This window comes from Muscardinus avellanarius (genome assembly GCF_963383645.1).
Source record: "Muscardinus avellanarius genome assembly, chromosome: 7".
In the NCBI taxonomy this organism is placed as follows: Eukaryota; Metazoa; Chordata; class Mammalia; order Rodentia; family Gliridae; genus Muscardinus; species Muscardinus avellanarius.
The window spans coordinates 86,662,098-86,674,994 of record NC_137793.1 but is presented as its reverse complement, the minus strand read 5'-3'; the positions used below and the strand labels follow the sequence as shown (position 1 = coordinate 86,674,994).

General features: G+C 44.5%; 1 pseudogene across 1 annotated transcript; it reads left to right on the top strand.

The window, feature by feature from the left end:
- Positions 1–6,297: 6,297 nt before the first annotated feature.
- LOC308265133 (protein cornichon homolog 1-like) lies at positions 6,298–9,834 on the top strand (annotated as a pseudogene). The gene is made up of 2 exons: positions 6,298–6,691; positions 9,727–9,834. The product of its transcript is annotated as a protein cornichon homolog 1-like (transcript).
- The last annotated feature ends 3,063 nt before the right edge of the window (positions 9,835–12,897 follow it).

Sequence of the window (12,897 nt, the reverse complement as noted above, 5' to 3'; positions counted from 1 at the left end):
GTGTGTGTGTGTGTGTGTGTGTGTGTGTGTGTGTGTGTGTGTGTTTGGCTGGCTGCACAGGATGTGGTCAAGACTGATCTCCAGTTCACATCTGGATCTTTTTTTTATGCTGACTCCACTCTCAGACACACAGTGATAAGATGGCCCCAGTAACTCCAGGTGTATACCTGGCCAGGATCAGTCCTACTGACAGAGTTGAGCCTCATTGCCTGGTTTGGGTTACAGGCCTGTTCCTGGAGCCAGATGTAGAGTCAACTGCCCCCAAACTGTAATTAATTATCATGAGGAAGCAGTGGTTTTATATGTGTGTGTATAAAATGTATATATATGTAAAAATTATTTATTATGTATATAAATAAAGTCAGGTTGTTAGTACCAGAAGCAGACAACCAATGGCCCCTACGGATTGTATTCTGAATCAGCACCAGCCAGTCAACCACTAAGTACTCGTCAGGGTTCGGTGAAGCATTAAAATGGCTGGATGAGCCAAGCGCAGTGGCACAGACCTGTAATTTCAGGTACTCTGGAGGCTCAGGGAGGAGGATCACAAGCCCAAGACTAGTCTGGGCAACTCAGCCAGACCTTGTCTCAAACTGAAAATGTAGGCAAGGGCTGGAGATGTAGCTCAGTGGCAGAGCGCTTGCATTAGGCCCTGGGTTCCATTCCCAGTACCACAATAAATAAAAAAAGAAAGAAAAGAAAAATAAACAAATGGCCAAGTGTGGTGGTACATGCCTGTAATTCCAGTCTTAGTAGAAGGCTGAGACAGTAGGATCACAGCTTTGAGACCAGCCTCAGCGATTTAGTATTTGAGGCTCTCAATAACTTAGCCAGACCCTGTTTCAAAATTTAAAAAAGTAAAATAAAATAAAATGGAGCTGAGGATATAGCTCAAAGGTAAAAGGCCACTGGATTCAATCCCTAATACTACAAAAATACATACATACATAAATATATAAATAAACAAACAAACAAACAAACAGATGACATAAGGAACTTCTAACAAACTCTGGGTTCCCCAAAAGGGTTTAGTTCACTTTTTTCTGCCTCATTTTAAAAGAGAGACATGAGGCTGGGCGTGGTGGCGCACGCCTGTAATCCCAGCATTCGGGAGGCTGAGACCAGAGGATCGTGGTTCGCAGACAGCCTCAGCTACTTAGTGAGGCCCTCTGTAACTTAGTGAGACCCTGTTTCAAAATAAAGAATAAAAAATAGGGCAAGGGGTGTAGCTTGTAGGTGAATGTCCTGGGTTCCATCCTAGACCCGCGAGGGAGAAAGAAAGAGAGGGGGGGGGGGGCGAAGGTCAGTGCATTGAATTTAACTCTTCCCAAGGCATTTAGAAAAACTGAGTTCAAGAAAAATGAAGAGTGTTGGGAGGAGAACCCTCATGTCTTTGTTGGGTTTAAAAGAGGTAGATACTATTTGTAAAATTCTAGTTTTCATAATTCATGAGATTTAATGACTTAGAAATTAGGATAGTTACAATGAAAGCAGAAATAATTCTGGCATCCAGACAGATGATGTTTTGCTCTTAGTATGATGGGGAAGGTGAAAGAAGCTCCCTGACCACGGCCTGAGATGGACGGAATGAAAACCCAGGAGAGGGGGCGGGAAGAGCAGGCAAGGTGGTATGTGCAGAAGCCCATGCCAACCCCCAGCAGATACCAGAGATGGCAGACCTTTCAGTTCATAGGGACTGATGTTATCCACCCAGAGCCAGACCCAGTGATAAACTATTTTGTCAACTTTGAGTGGCAGAAAATATTAAACTACAAGAGAGAATAAAAACAAAATAAAATATTAACTACAAGAGAGAGTGGGTGGAGGCAGGGTAGGAATGAAGGAAAGTCAGAGGCACAGCATTCGGGGGCCCCAGGGCCAGGATCTATGCAAGTGGACATAGGGGCTTTAGCATAAGAAAACTAGGTTTGAAACTGAGTTGTGCAACATACCAGAGAATGATCTTAGGTGAGCGACTGAACATTCACTCTCCTCATCTATGAAATGAGGATGACGGCATCCCTTGACATGGGTCCAAATACAATAGCATCACTAAAATCTTCCCCACAGCACCTGGCATTTTGGAAGTGTGTGACCGATGGTGGGATAGACTCAAGATTCCCTGTCTTAATGATTTATGGGCATTTCAACATTTACTTTGCCACAGACTCAAAAACAGGTGAGGGAAAAAGAGGGTTCATTTCTAGAAAGAGTTATTGGTCTTACTCTTCATTTCTTTGCTTGGTGTCTGGGGCTTCCAATGGAGTCAGAGACCCACATCCCTGCCCTCAGGCCTGACAGAACCCAAGGTTTGCCCAAACTGGGCAGATAGCATGTTACTCCTTCTTATTTATTTATTTATTTATTTATTTATTTATTTATTTATTATTTTTATTTATTTTTGTATGACCCTGGGTATTAAACAGAGGGACATTCTACCTCTGAGCTACACGCTCAGCTCCCAAAATTTTTTATTCTTTATTTTTAGTTTTTAAACAGGGTCTTGCTAGATTACTAAGAGTCTAAGTAGCTGAGACTGATCTCAACCAGTGATCCTTCTGTCTCAACCTCCCAAATACTGTGATTACAGGAACATGCCACCACACCCCAGCTTAGACACTTTGTCCATGGACACCACTCTCCGTTTCTCTGTGAGGACCAGGCCTCCACTCTTGCACTTTCCATTGAACACAGAGGTTGCAACAACCCCTATGCCTCATCCTGACTGGGCCACCTGCTTCAGGACCATCAGTCACCCATCCGCCCAGCTGTAGCCAAGCTTTAATCCCAGGCATTAAAGTGTAACTTCTGCTTGGTAATTACCCCAATGCAACCAATGCGATAGCATCTCTAGACAATAATCAGCTTGACCAAAAGTTTCTTGCATAATAAAGACTAAGAACAGTAGTTATAAAATAACTGTGGCTCAAATATGCTTGTTTGGTGGTCCCTAAAGACTCAGCTCATTGCTGGGCGTGGTGGCGCATGCTAGTAAACCCAGGACTTGGGAGGCTGAGACAGGAGGATCACAGGTTCACAGCCAGACTCAGCAACTTCGTGAGGCCCTCCGCAGCTTAGACCCTGTTTCAAAATAAAAAATAAAAAATTGGACTGAGAGTGTAGCTCAGAGGTAGAATGCCCCTCATGTCACCTTTCCTGAGTCTCCTCTCCCTAAGCCCAGACTAGGTGTTCCTTGGGGTTTCCAACATGTTCAGAGTCACCCTCTGTCAAGGCACTTACTGTGCATTATTATGACTGTTGATCAGCCTCATTCCCCGGGACTCAAACTCCTTGAGGGCAAAAGCATCTTCATTTTTCTATTTTCAGTGGTTGGCATGGTGCCTGGCATAACAGGTGCCCAATAATTACTGAAGCACATATGAAAGAATGAATCAATGATGCATGAATGAATATAAATTGCTATTGATGCTGGAGGGTTAGGGATTAGTTATGAGAAAATACATCCTAACTGTGTGGTACAATTCCAGAGGCAGGCCAGCCAAGAACACTTTTTGGGCTGAGGGTGTAGCTCGGAGATAGAATGCCCCTGGTTCGATCCCCAGCACCACATACACACAAAAGAGTGTGTCCAAAAAAGGCTTGTAAATCTTGCTTGACTTTGAATCAGGTACTGTTCTGGCAATGGCGAGGACTGGGGGGAAAGAAGCAGATGGCCTCTGGGGGTCCCTCTTGTCAGGGGAACTCTCCGCTTCAGAATCTGGTTCTAAATCTCTAACTAGGCCCAATGTTTTGGCTCAAGGAGCTTCCCCTTAGCCTTTGCCTCAAACTAATTAGCCAGGTTTCACACCACCAGAGGAGAGGCAGCCCCCAGCACCCCCTTCCAGCGCTCCACACCACAGCTGTGGGGGACCCATAGAGGCCTAGAGAAGTTGAGTGATTTACAAAAAAATTGTTTGGTTTGCTACTGAGCAAACCAAAATTAGTCCAGTGCCTGTGGCCATCAGCATCCCTCTGATATGCCATGCTTCTCCGCAGGACACATTCCTGATGTGTCCTGGTTTCTGGCCAGCGTCTTGCCAGGTAAGGTGGCCCATGCCTGTAATCCTACTATTTGGGAGGCTGAGACAGGAGGATCGCAGGTTTGCAGCCAGCCTCAACAACTTAGTGAGGCCCTCCCCAACTTAGTGAGACCCTTTTTTTCAAAACAGAAATTAAAAAGCTGGGCGTGGTGATGCATACTTGTAATCCCAGCATTTAGGAGGCTGACATAGGAGGATCGTGGTTCATGGACAGCCTCAGTACTTAGTGGGGCCCTTTGCAACTCAGTGAGACCCTGTTTCAAAATAAATAAAAAAAAAATAGAGCTAGGGGTGTAGCTCAAAGGTAGAATGCCCCTGGATTCTATTCCCAGTATTGCAGGGGGGAAAAAAAAAAGTTAAAATAAGGCTGAGGGTGTAGACTCAGGAGAATGCCCATGTTCAACCCCCAGTACCAAAAAAGCAACCCATTGAAGCCATCCCTCCTCACCTCCTTGGTTCTGGTGGGTACCCCTCTCACACCACTTTTAGCACCAGTATGTAAAAGTTCTTTTCAGGTAGAACTCTGGAGTGTGGTGCTGGGGAAGAGCCAATAAAAATCTCAAAATTCAAAATACCACATATTCCTTATCATTTGCTTCTTGTTTCTAGTGGATGCTCTATCAGAATTTGCAATAAGAATTATACAGTATGTGGAGCCTCGAAAGAATTTGCCGTGTGTGTGTGTGTGTGTGTGTGTGTGTGTGTGTGTTTCTGTAGATGGAACCCAGGACTTCTACCTCTGAGATGTACCTCCAGGCCTATTTTGTATTTGTATTTCCAAATTTAAAAAGGGCTTTGCTAGATTGCTGAGAGCCTCACTAAGTTGCTGAGGCTGGCCAGAAACGTTGGGATCCTGTCTCAGCCTCCCAAGTATTGGGATCACAAATGTGCGCCACCAGGTCTGGCTCAGAATTTGCCTTTGCTAAGAGTAGCCCTGGAGCCTTCCTCTCAGAGGAGCCTCCAGACCCTGGCTCTGTGTTTCTAACTTACCCCAAAGATCTTGGCTAAAGATATTGCACCAGCCAATGAGCTGCATGTAGTTCTGTTTGGAGATGTGCGCCACCACTCTTAGCAGAAGGGTGTGTGTGTGTGTGTGTGTGTGTGTTTAAAAAGTGGTTGAAAGTACATGCCTGAAATCCCAGTACTTGGGAGAAGGAAAAAGGGAAATTGCAGGTGTGAGGCCAGCCTCAGCAATTTAGCAAACTATTTATTTATTTATTTATTTATTTATTTAGATGCTGGGTATTGAACCCAGGGAAATTGTCCTCTGAGCTATGTCCCAAATCTATTTTATTTATTTTTAAATTTGGAAACAGGGCCTCACTAATTTGTTGAGGCTGGCTTTGAATCTGGGATAGTCCTGTCTTAGCCTCCCAAGTATTCAGATTATAAGCGTGCACCACCAACATCCAGCTCAAAATAAATAAAAAGAAAATGAAAAGGCGAGGGGGAGATGCTGGAGAAGTAGGTCAAAGGTAGGATGCCTCTGGGTTCAATCTCCAGTACTGAGAAAAGATAGATAGATAGATAGATAGATAGATGGATGAACAGTAGGCATGGACATTTTCACCTCATTTTCATCCTCAGCTTCTGCCTTCTGGAAGCTGTGAAACAGACACACAGCCAAGACAGACATTCAATACTGTGCTGTGCTCCTTTCCCTCTGGTTTGGGACTGGATTTTGTCCTCTCTCATGTGTCTGGTTTTTTAATTCAAGTAGCACAGAGGGAACTGGGCGCAGTGACACAAGTCTGTAATCCCAGCTACTCCCAAAGTAGGAGGCTCACAAGATGAGGCTAGCCTGGGCAACTTAGAGAGATCTGTCTCAAAATTAAAAAAAAATTGTCAGGCATGGTGGCATTTGTCGGTACATGGTAATCCCAGTACTTGGAAAGTTGAGACAGGAGGATTGCAGGTTCGCAGCCAGCCTCAGCAACTTGTGAGGTCCTTGGCAATTTAGTGAGACCCTGTTTCAAAAAAAAGAATAAAATACAGTGTAGCTCAGAGTTCAATTACCAGTAACGCGCGCGCGCATGCGCGCGCGCGCACGCGCGCGCACACACACACACACACACACACACACACACTCAAAATAAATAAATAAAAAGAAGCCAGGCATCTATAATCCCAGTACTTGGGAAGCGGAGATAGGAGGATCACAGATTTGAGGTCAGCCTCAGCAACTTTGTGAGACCCTGTTTCAAAATTCAGAACAAAACAAAACCTCCACGGGCAGCAGTGCCCACGCCTCCTGGCCATGGCGTTCACGTCTGCAGCCTTCTGCCACATGCAAGCACTGCTGCTCACCGCTCATCTCCTTCACCATCTGGCACATTAAAGCATTTGATTATCTGAAGACCGATTCCAGGAATCCTATGGGCCAGTGTGAGACCCTGAGTCCCCTTGCCCTCCCAGAGCACCGCAGCCATGCTCTCTTCCGTGGCTCACACTGGCTCTCAGTAGGCCCCTCTTGGCATATCATATTTGAGGCATGTAAGTAGACCCATGATGAGCGGACCAGGACTCTATGACCCTACAACCATCATCAATGCAGATACTCTAGCATACTGGCAGAAGAAAAATGGTGCAAATTAGCTTTTTACCTTCTAGCATTTCTTACTGCCTCTGTCCGTGGTGCGATCTATGTTTTGGTGAGCTCTTGGAGCGACTCACAGAAGAATTGATTCCGTTAGTCCATGCAATAGCCACCAGATGAAGGGATTGTATCCAGCAGGATCCTGCTTCCAAAAGTGGCCTCGGGAATCTGATCAGTTACTTTAAAAAAAAATGACTCCAGCTGGGTGTGGTGGCCAGTACTTGGGAGGCTGACACAGGAGGATTGCGGGTTCCACAGCCTCAGCAAGTAGTGAGACTCATCAACCTAGCGAGACTTTGTTTCAAAATAAAAATAAAATAGGGCTAGGGCTAGAGGTGTAGCTCAGAAGGAAACTTTCCCCTGGTTCAGTCCCCAGTATTACACAAATAAATAAATAATAAATAAATAAATTTTTTAAATGACTCCAAGTTGGATGTAATGGCACATGCCTGTAATCCCAGTACTTGGGCAGCAGAGATGGGAGGATTGCAGATTTGAAACAAGTGAGGTCCTGTTTCAACCTAAAAAATAAAATGGGGCCAGGCCGAGCGTGGTGGCGCACGCTTGTAATCCCCGCGCTTGGGAGGCAGAGACAGGAGGATCGCGCAGGTTTGAAGCCAGCCGCGCGCTGGCTTAGGAGACCCTGTTTCCAAATTTAAAAAATGTAAAAATAGGTCTGGGAGTGTAGCCCGGAGGTAGAAAGGCTTCCAGGAACCCCAGTACCACTAAAATAAAATAAAATAAAATGAGGCTGGAGGTGTAGTTAAGAGGTAGAACACTCCTAGGTTCAATCCCCAGTAAAACACACACACACACACACACACACACACACACACACACACACAGAGACTCCTTATTTTTTAAATGTTTCCACATTTTTTGCTTGTGGAAAGACTGTTTTTATATATTATATTTGCATAAAGTATGTAAATGGAATTACATATAAACTAATATAAAATGCTTACTTTTGGTGTCAACAGGTTTGAATTTATACTTCTTAAAACACAGTCATAACCATCCAAGTTACTATATTAATTACTGAATGCTCATAGTCCATTGGAAGCTCTTGTTTGCAGGAACTTGTAAGGCTCATTTTGGTCTTATTGAAATATCATCTAATTATAAATTAGCTATAGATATCAGGTACTTCTGCACAGAAAGTGTGTATCTGACTTGTGGGCCGGCGCTTGGGAGGCAGAGACGGGAGGATCGCGCAGGTTCAAAGTCAGCCACATAAGAGACCCTGTTTCCAAATAAAATTATAAAAATAGGTCTGGGAGTGTAGCCCGGAAGTAGAAGGGTTTCCAGGAACCCCAGTGCCACCACCAAAAAAAAATTAAAAAAAAAAAAGGATATGATGAATTACTTGTGAAGAATGTATTTAAAACTGTTTTAAATGTGTTTTTATTTGTACGATATTGCTTACTAAAATTAATTCTATTATGGTGGTAGAAAATATTTGGGGGTTTTTGTTTTTGTTTTTGTCTTTATTTGCAGTACTAGAGATTGAACCCAGGGGTGTTCTCCCTCCGAGCTATACCTCCAGCCCTATTTTTTATTCTTTACTTTGAATTAGCGTCTCACTAAGGTGCAGAGGACTTCACTAAGTGGCTGAGGCTGGCGGCAAACCTGTGATCTTTCTGTCTTATCCTCCCAAGTACTGGAATTACAAGCGGGCGTCACCACGCCCAGCTTGTAAAGGTATTCTTACGAATTTGTAAGTACTTTAGATTTTCAAAACTGAATGAGAGAGAAAATTGCATAACCATCCTGCTGTTCCTTTAGTGCAATACAATAAAACTCTGAAATTAAAAAAAAAAAGTTATAAAGGGTTGGGGGTATAGTTCAGAAGCCCAGTTCCAAAAATAGAAAGAAAAGAGGAAGGGAAGGAAGAAAGAAGAGCCAGAGGGGCTGGAATTTTGTTCCTGGAACGGAGGTGGGTTTCACAGTTTTCCTGCCCCACTTTCCCTCCACCCCGCCCAGCAAAGGCCCCTCTCCCCACGACTCCCTTGACCCCCCTGACACTCCTGAAGCCCATGGTTTCTAAGGCCTGAAGAACTGGCTTGAGGTGTGAAGGGTGAGAAAGCCTGTCAGCTCTGGTGGGGAAGAGCCTTGGACCAGCTGCCAGAGGATTTCAACTATATTCCTCCTTTAGCAGTGTGATACTGAACTAGTCAACCTTTCTGAGCTTCGGTTTCCCCAACTGTAAATGTGAATAACAGCTCATACCCTATTCTTCCTGCTAGATAGGACTATTGAAAGAAACGAATTAAACATACCATGTGGACAAAGCCCTTTTAAACCGCCAAGTCCTGTGCAAACATGGGAGGGTTTTCAGAGGTTCTGGAACATGAGCCATGTGAAGGAAAGGCGGAGGAGCCAGAGGGATCCTTCCACTGAGTTTCTTTTGAGCTGCATTTGAAACTTAATGAACACTTAGGGCATTGCTGACACTCTGATTAGATTAAAAATTAAATTTAAAAATCATCACTCGCCCCCTTCCCTCCATGCGCAATTCCTCGCTCTGCCGAACACAGTCATTAGTCAAAAACTGTTTTGAAATGGCGCTAATTTGCTGTACCCTGAAACAAATGAGAGACAAATATTTTGTTAGAAAAACAAATCATGAACCAAACTTCAGTTTGTAAAAAAAGAAAAGAAACAATAACCTAGTTAATGAGTTCAAAGTGAAATTAAAACCAAACCATTTGCAGCTTCCAAAACAAGTGAAGCAGAATGAAATTCGAACAGCAAAATATGATCCCAAGTAAATCAAACTGCCTCTGCATATCATCAAAGGCCCTGAATCCAAAAGACACTTCTGGCCCTCACCTCCTCCGTCTCAGGTTTTCCCATATTAAATTCTGCCCTCCTCCATTTAATAGCTGTCTCAGATGTGTGTCACTGGAGATGCTGCGCAGAGCAGAGAGAGACCATCCCCTCCCTCCAGGGGCACACAGCTCAGACCCCAGGATTCTCCCATGTAAATATACCCCCACCGCCTGGCTCAGTCTTCTATCAGGACGTGGGCCTGGGATCACAGAGTAAAACGGAACTCTTGGCACCTCAACAGAAGCCCATTATTGCCAGAATCAGAGCATGAAACCAACAACGCAAAAGAGCCAAAAACCAAAACACAGAGACCCCTTAGGTGAGAGTGATGAGGTGGTCCTCAGAGACCAGCTCTTCCAGCAGTAGAGAATGTGTCCTTTGAAGCCAGATGCGCTGGCGCAATCCTATAATCCCAGTACTTGAGCAGTGGAGACAGAAAGAGCACAGGTTCCAGGCCAGCCTCAGCAACAACTTTGTGAAACCCTGTTTCCAAATTTAAAAAAATAAAATAAAATAAAACAGGGCTGAAGGTGTATCTCAGAAGTGCAATGCCGCTGGGTTCCATCCTTAGCAACACACACACACACACACACACACACACGTGTCCTTGATTCAATCCACCCTTTGCTTTAATTCAACCCACCCTTGAAGATTCAGACATACTTTCCAATGATCTCAGTAAAGGTTGGGCTCTCCAGGACTCTCTGCAGGAATCCCAGGAAGTGGGAAAAATGAAATTGTTGCTTGTCAGTGGAGCTGACCACCCACACTCAGCAAGGGGTGAGTGGGAAGCCTGGCCCCCTGTGAAGCGCCCGGCAAGGTCCTAGCAGTAGAGAAGTAGCTGGGCTTGCTGTGCTGAGCTGTGGCTGCTCAGGCAGCTGCTGGATCTGCTGGTCTAGTATGTGAATACAGCTAGCCAGCCAGCCAGCCAGCCTTAATCTCCTTGGACCCTCCCAGCTGAAGTCACTATTGTCTTCCAGAAGAGTCTTCCCTACTGGGTTCTTGAGTCAATCCTGGGGGGGGGGGGGGGGGCGCCTTGAGAATTAGTTGTTTTGATTGAGGATGTCTTGGAGCATGGATCCCGGCTGTCTGTGCTCCCATCTAGTTGCAAGCGTCCCTTATCTCCTGGCATCTTGGCCCAGTCCAAGTCCATGGACTTCTGCCAGGTCCCTCTGTCCACCACTCTTACCCCAGTCCTTAAGCTGGAGCTCACTGTGGTCTCCCAGCCTTACGGGCAAGCCCGCAGCTAAAGTAGCTTCACTGGCTCTCTCTGTGCGTCAAGTTTCTCCCCCATCAGCACCCTTGCCCTGGCCAAAAGGCATGAGGGCAGATGTTACTTGGTTAAATGCCTGTCTTTCCCGCCTGGGCCATCACCCCCTGTTCTGTTGGGGTGGAAGGTGGAAGGAAAAACACTGGAAAGAATTTCAAAGTTCAGCTGGAGTTCCACCAACTCTAAAAAGCCTTCCTCCAACTTTCTTGGAGTTTTTCATCTGGGTCCAAGTTTTAGACTTAATCATATACTTCGCTCTGTTGTTCCATATTTTATGTGTCTCCACAACTAGATCAGAGGCTTCTGGAAGGCAGGGACTACTATATTATATGCATCAGAAAAAAATTAAAAGCTGGTATGGTGGCGCACACCTGTGATTCTAGTTCTTGGGAGGCTGAGACAGGAAGAGTGTAAGTTCAAGGCCAGTCTCAGCAATTTAGCAAGGCTCTCAGCAACTTATCGAGATCTTGTTTCCAAATGAAAAATATAAAAGGGCTGGGGTTGTAGTTTGAAGGTAGAATGCCTCTGGGTTTCATCTCTAGACCACACACAAAAAAGAAGAAGAAGAAGAAGAAGAAGGAGGAGGAGGAGGAGGAGGAGGAGGAGGAGGAGGAGGAGGAGGAGGAGGAGGAGGAGGAGAGGGGGAGGGGGAGGGAGGAGGGAAGAAAAGAAAGAAAAAAGAAAAAAATCACAACAAGTTTAAAGATCTTGGTTGGCTTTAGCTTATAATTCTAGAATCAGGCAACATTTCATTCTGTAACATAGAGTTAAATGTTCCAATCAGTTGTGCAAAGTAGTTTAGTTTTATAGACAGGGAAAGGCTAAAAAAAAAAAAAAAAAGCTGATGCAAACAAAAAGCAGATTGTTCATTTCAAAGTTATTTTCTTTTAACTCAGGAAGCTTGTGTGCAGTGGTATACCTATAATCAGGAGGCTGAGGCAGGAGGTTCACAAACTTGAGGCCAATCTGAGCAAGTTAGCAGGATCCTGTCTCAAAATTTAAAAAAAGAAAAAAAAAAAAAACAGGGCTAAGGATGAATTTCAGTGGTAGAGCACCCCTTGGTTCAATTTCAAGTAATTCAGGGGTAAAGGGAAAGAAAATACCTTGTAAATCAGGGAACAGGAAGATTAAAAAAAACAACAACAACAACAAAAAAAACAAGAACAATTAGTTAAACTTCAAGTTGTTATTTTTCGGGGGCAGTGGATACTGGGAATGGAACCCAGGGGCATTCTACCTCCAAACTATACCCCCAGCCCTTCTAATTTTGTTTTGAAACAGGGTCTCCCTAAATTGCTGAGGCTGGCCTCAAACCTGAGATCCTCCTGTCTCCACCTCCGAAGCATTGGGGTTGCGGCTGTGTGTGCTGCCACTCCTGGCTCAGGTTACATTTTTTGTTTGTTTAAGGATTAAAGCAGAGGGAACTTCACTGTCTTGCCAATCGAAACTAGTCTGTTTGGCATTTTCTCTCTCACTTGATTTCTTGAAAAGTCAGATAACAACTTGGTTTCCCTGAAGATGTGGAACTTTTGCATGGGTGACTCCACTTTAATGTATGGTCTGTTGGGGGCCAGTGCAGGGATTTAGGCCCAACAGTGGCCCCCTAGCTGGGCACAGTGGCACATGCCTGTAATCCCAGTAGCTGAGAGGCTGAGACAGGAGAATCGCAGGTTTGAGGTCAATGTTAGCAATTTAGTGAGACCCTGTTTCAAAATAAAAAATAAGTTGGGCGTTGTGGTGCGTGTCCGTAGTCCCAGTACTTGGGAGGTTGAGATGGTGAGATCGCAGGCTCAAGGCCAACCTCAGCAACTTAGCGAGACTCTGTTGCAAAATAAAAAATAAAAAATGAAATGACTGTGGGTTATAGCTAGAGGCAGAATGACCCTGGGTTTAGTACCCAGTTACACACACACACACACACACAAAAAAAAAATAAAAGTAAAAAATAAAAAATAAAAAATAAAATAAGGCCGGGGGTGGGACTCAAAGGTATAATATCCCTAAGTTCAATCTCCAGTACCACTAAATAAATAAATAAATAAATAAATAAATAAAATAATTAAACAGGCAAGTACAGGCTGGAGGTAGAATGCCCCCAGGTTCAAACTCTCATACCAAAAAACAAATCAAAACAATGTCCTCCGATAATTTTTATTTGA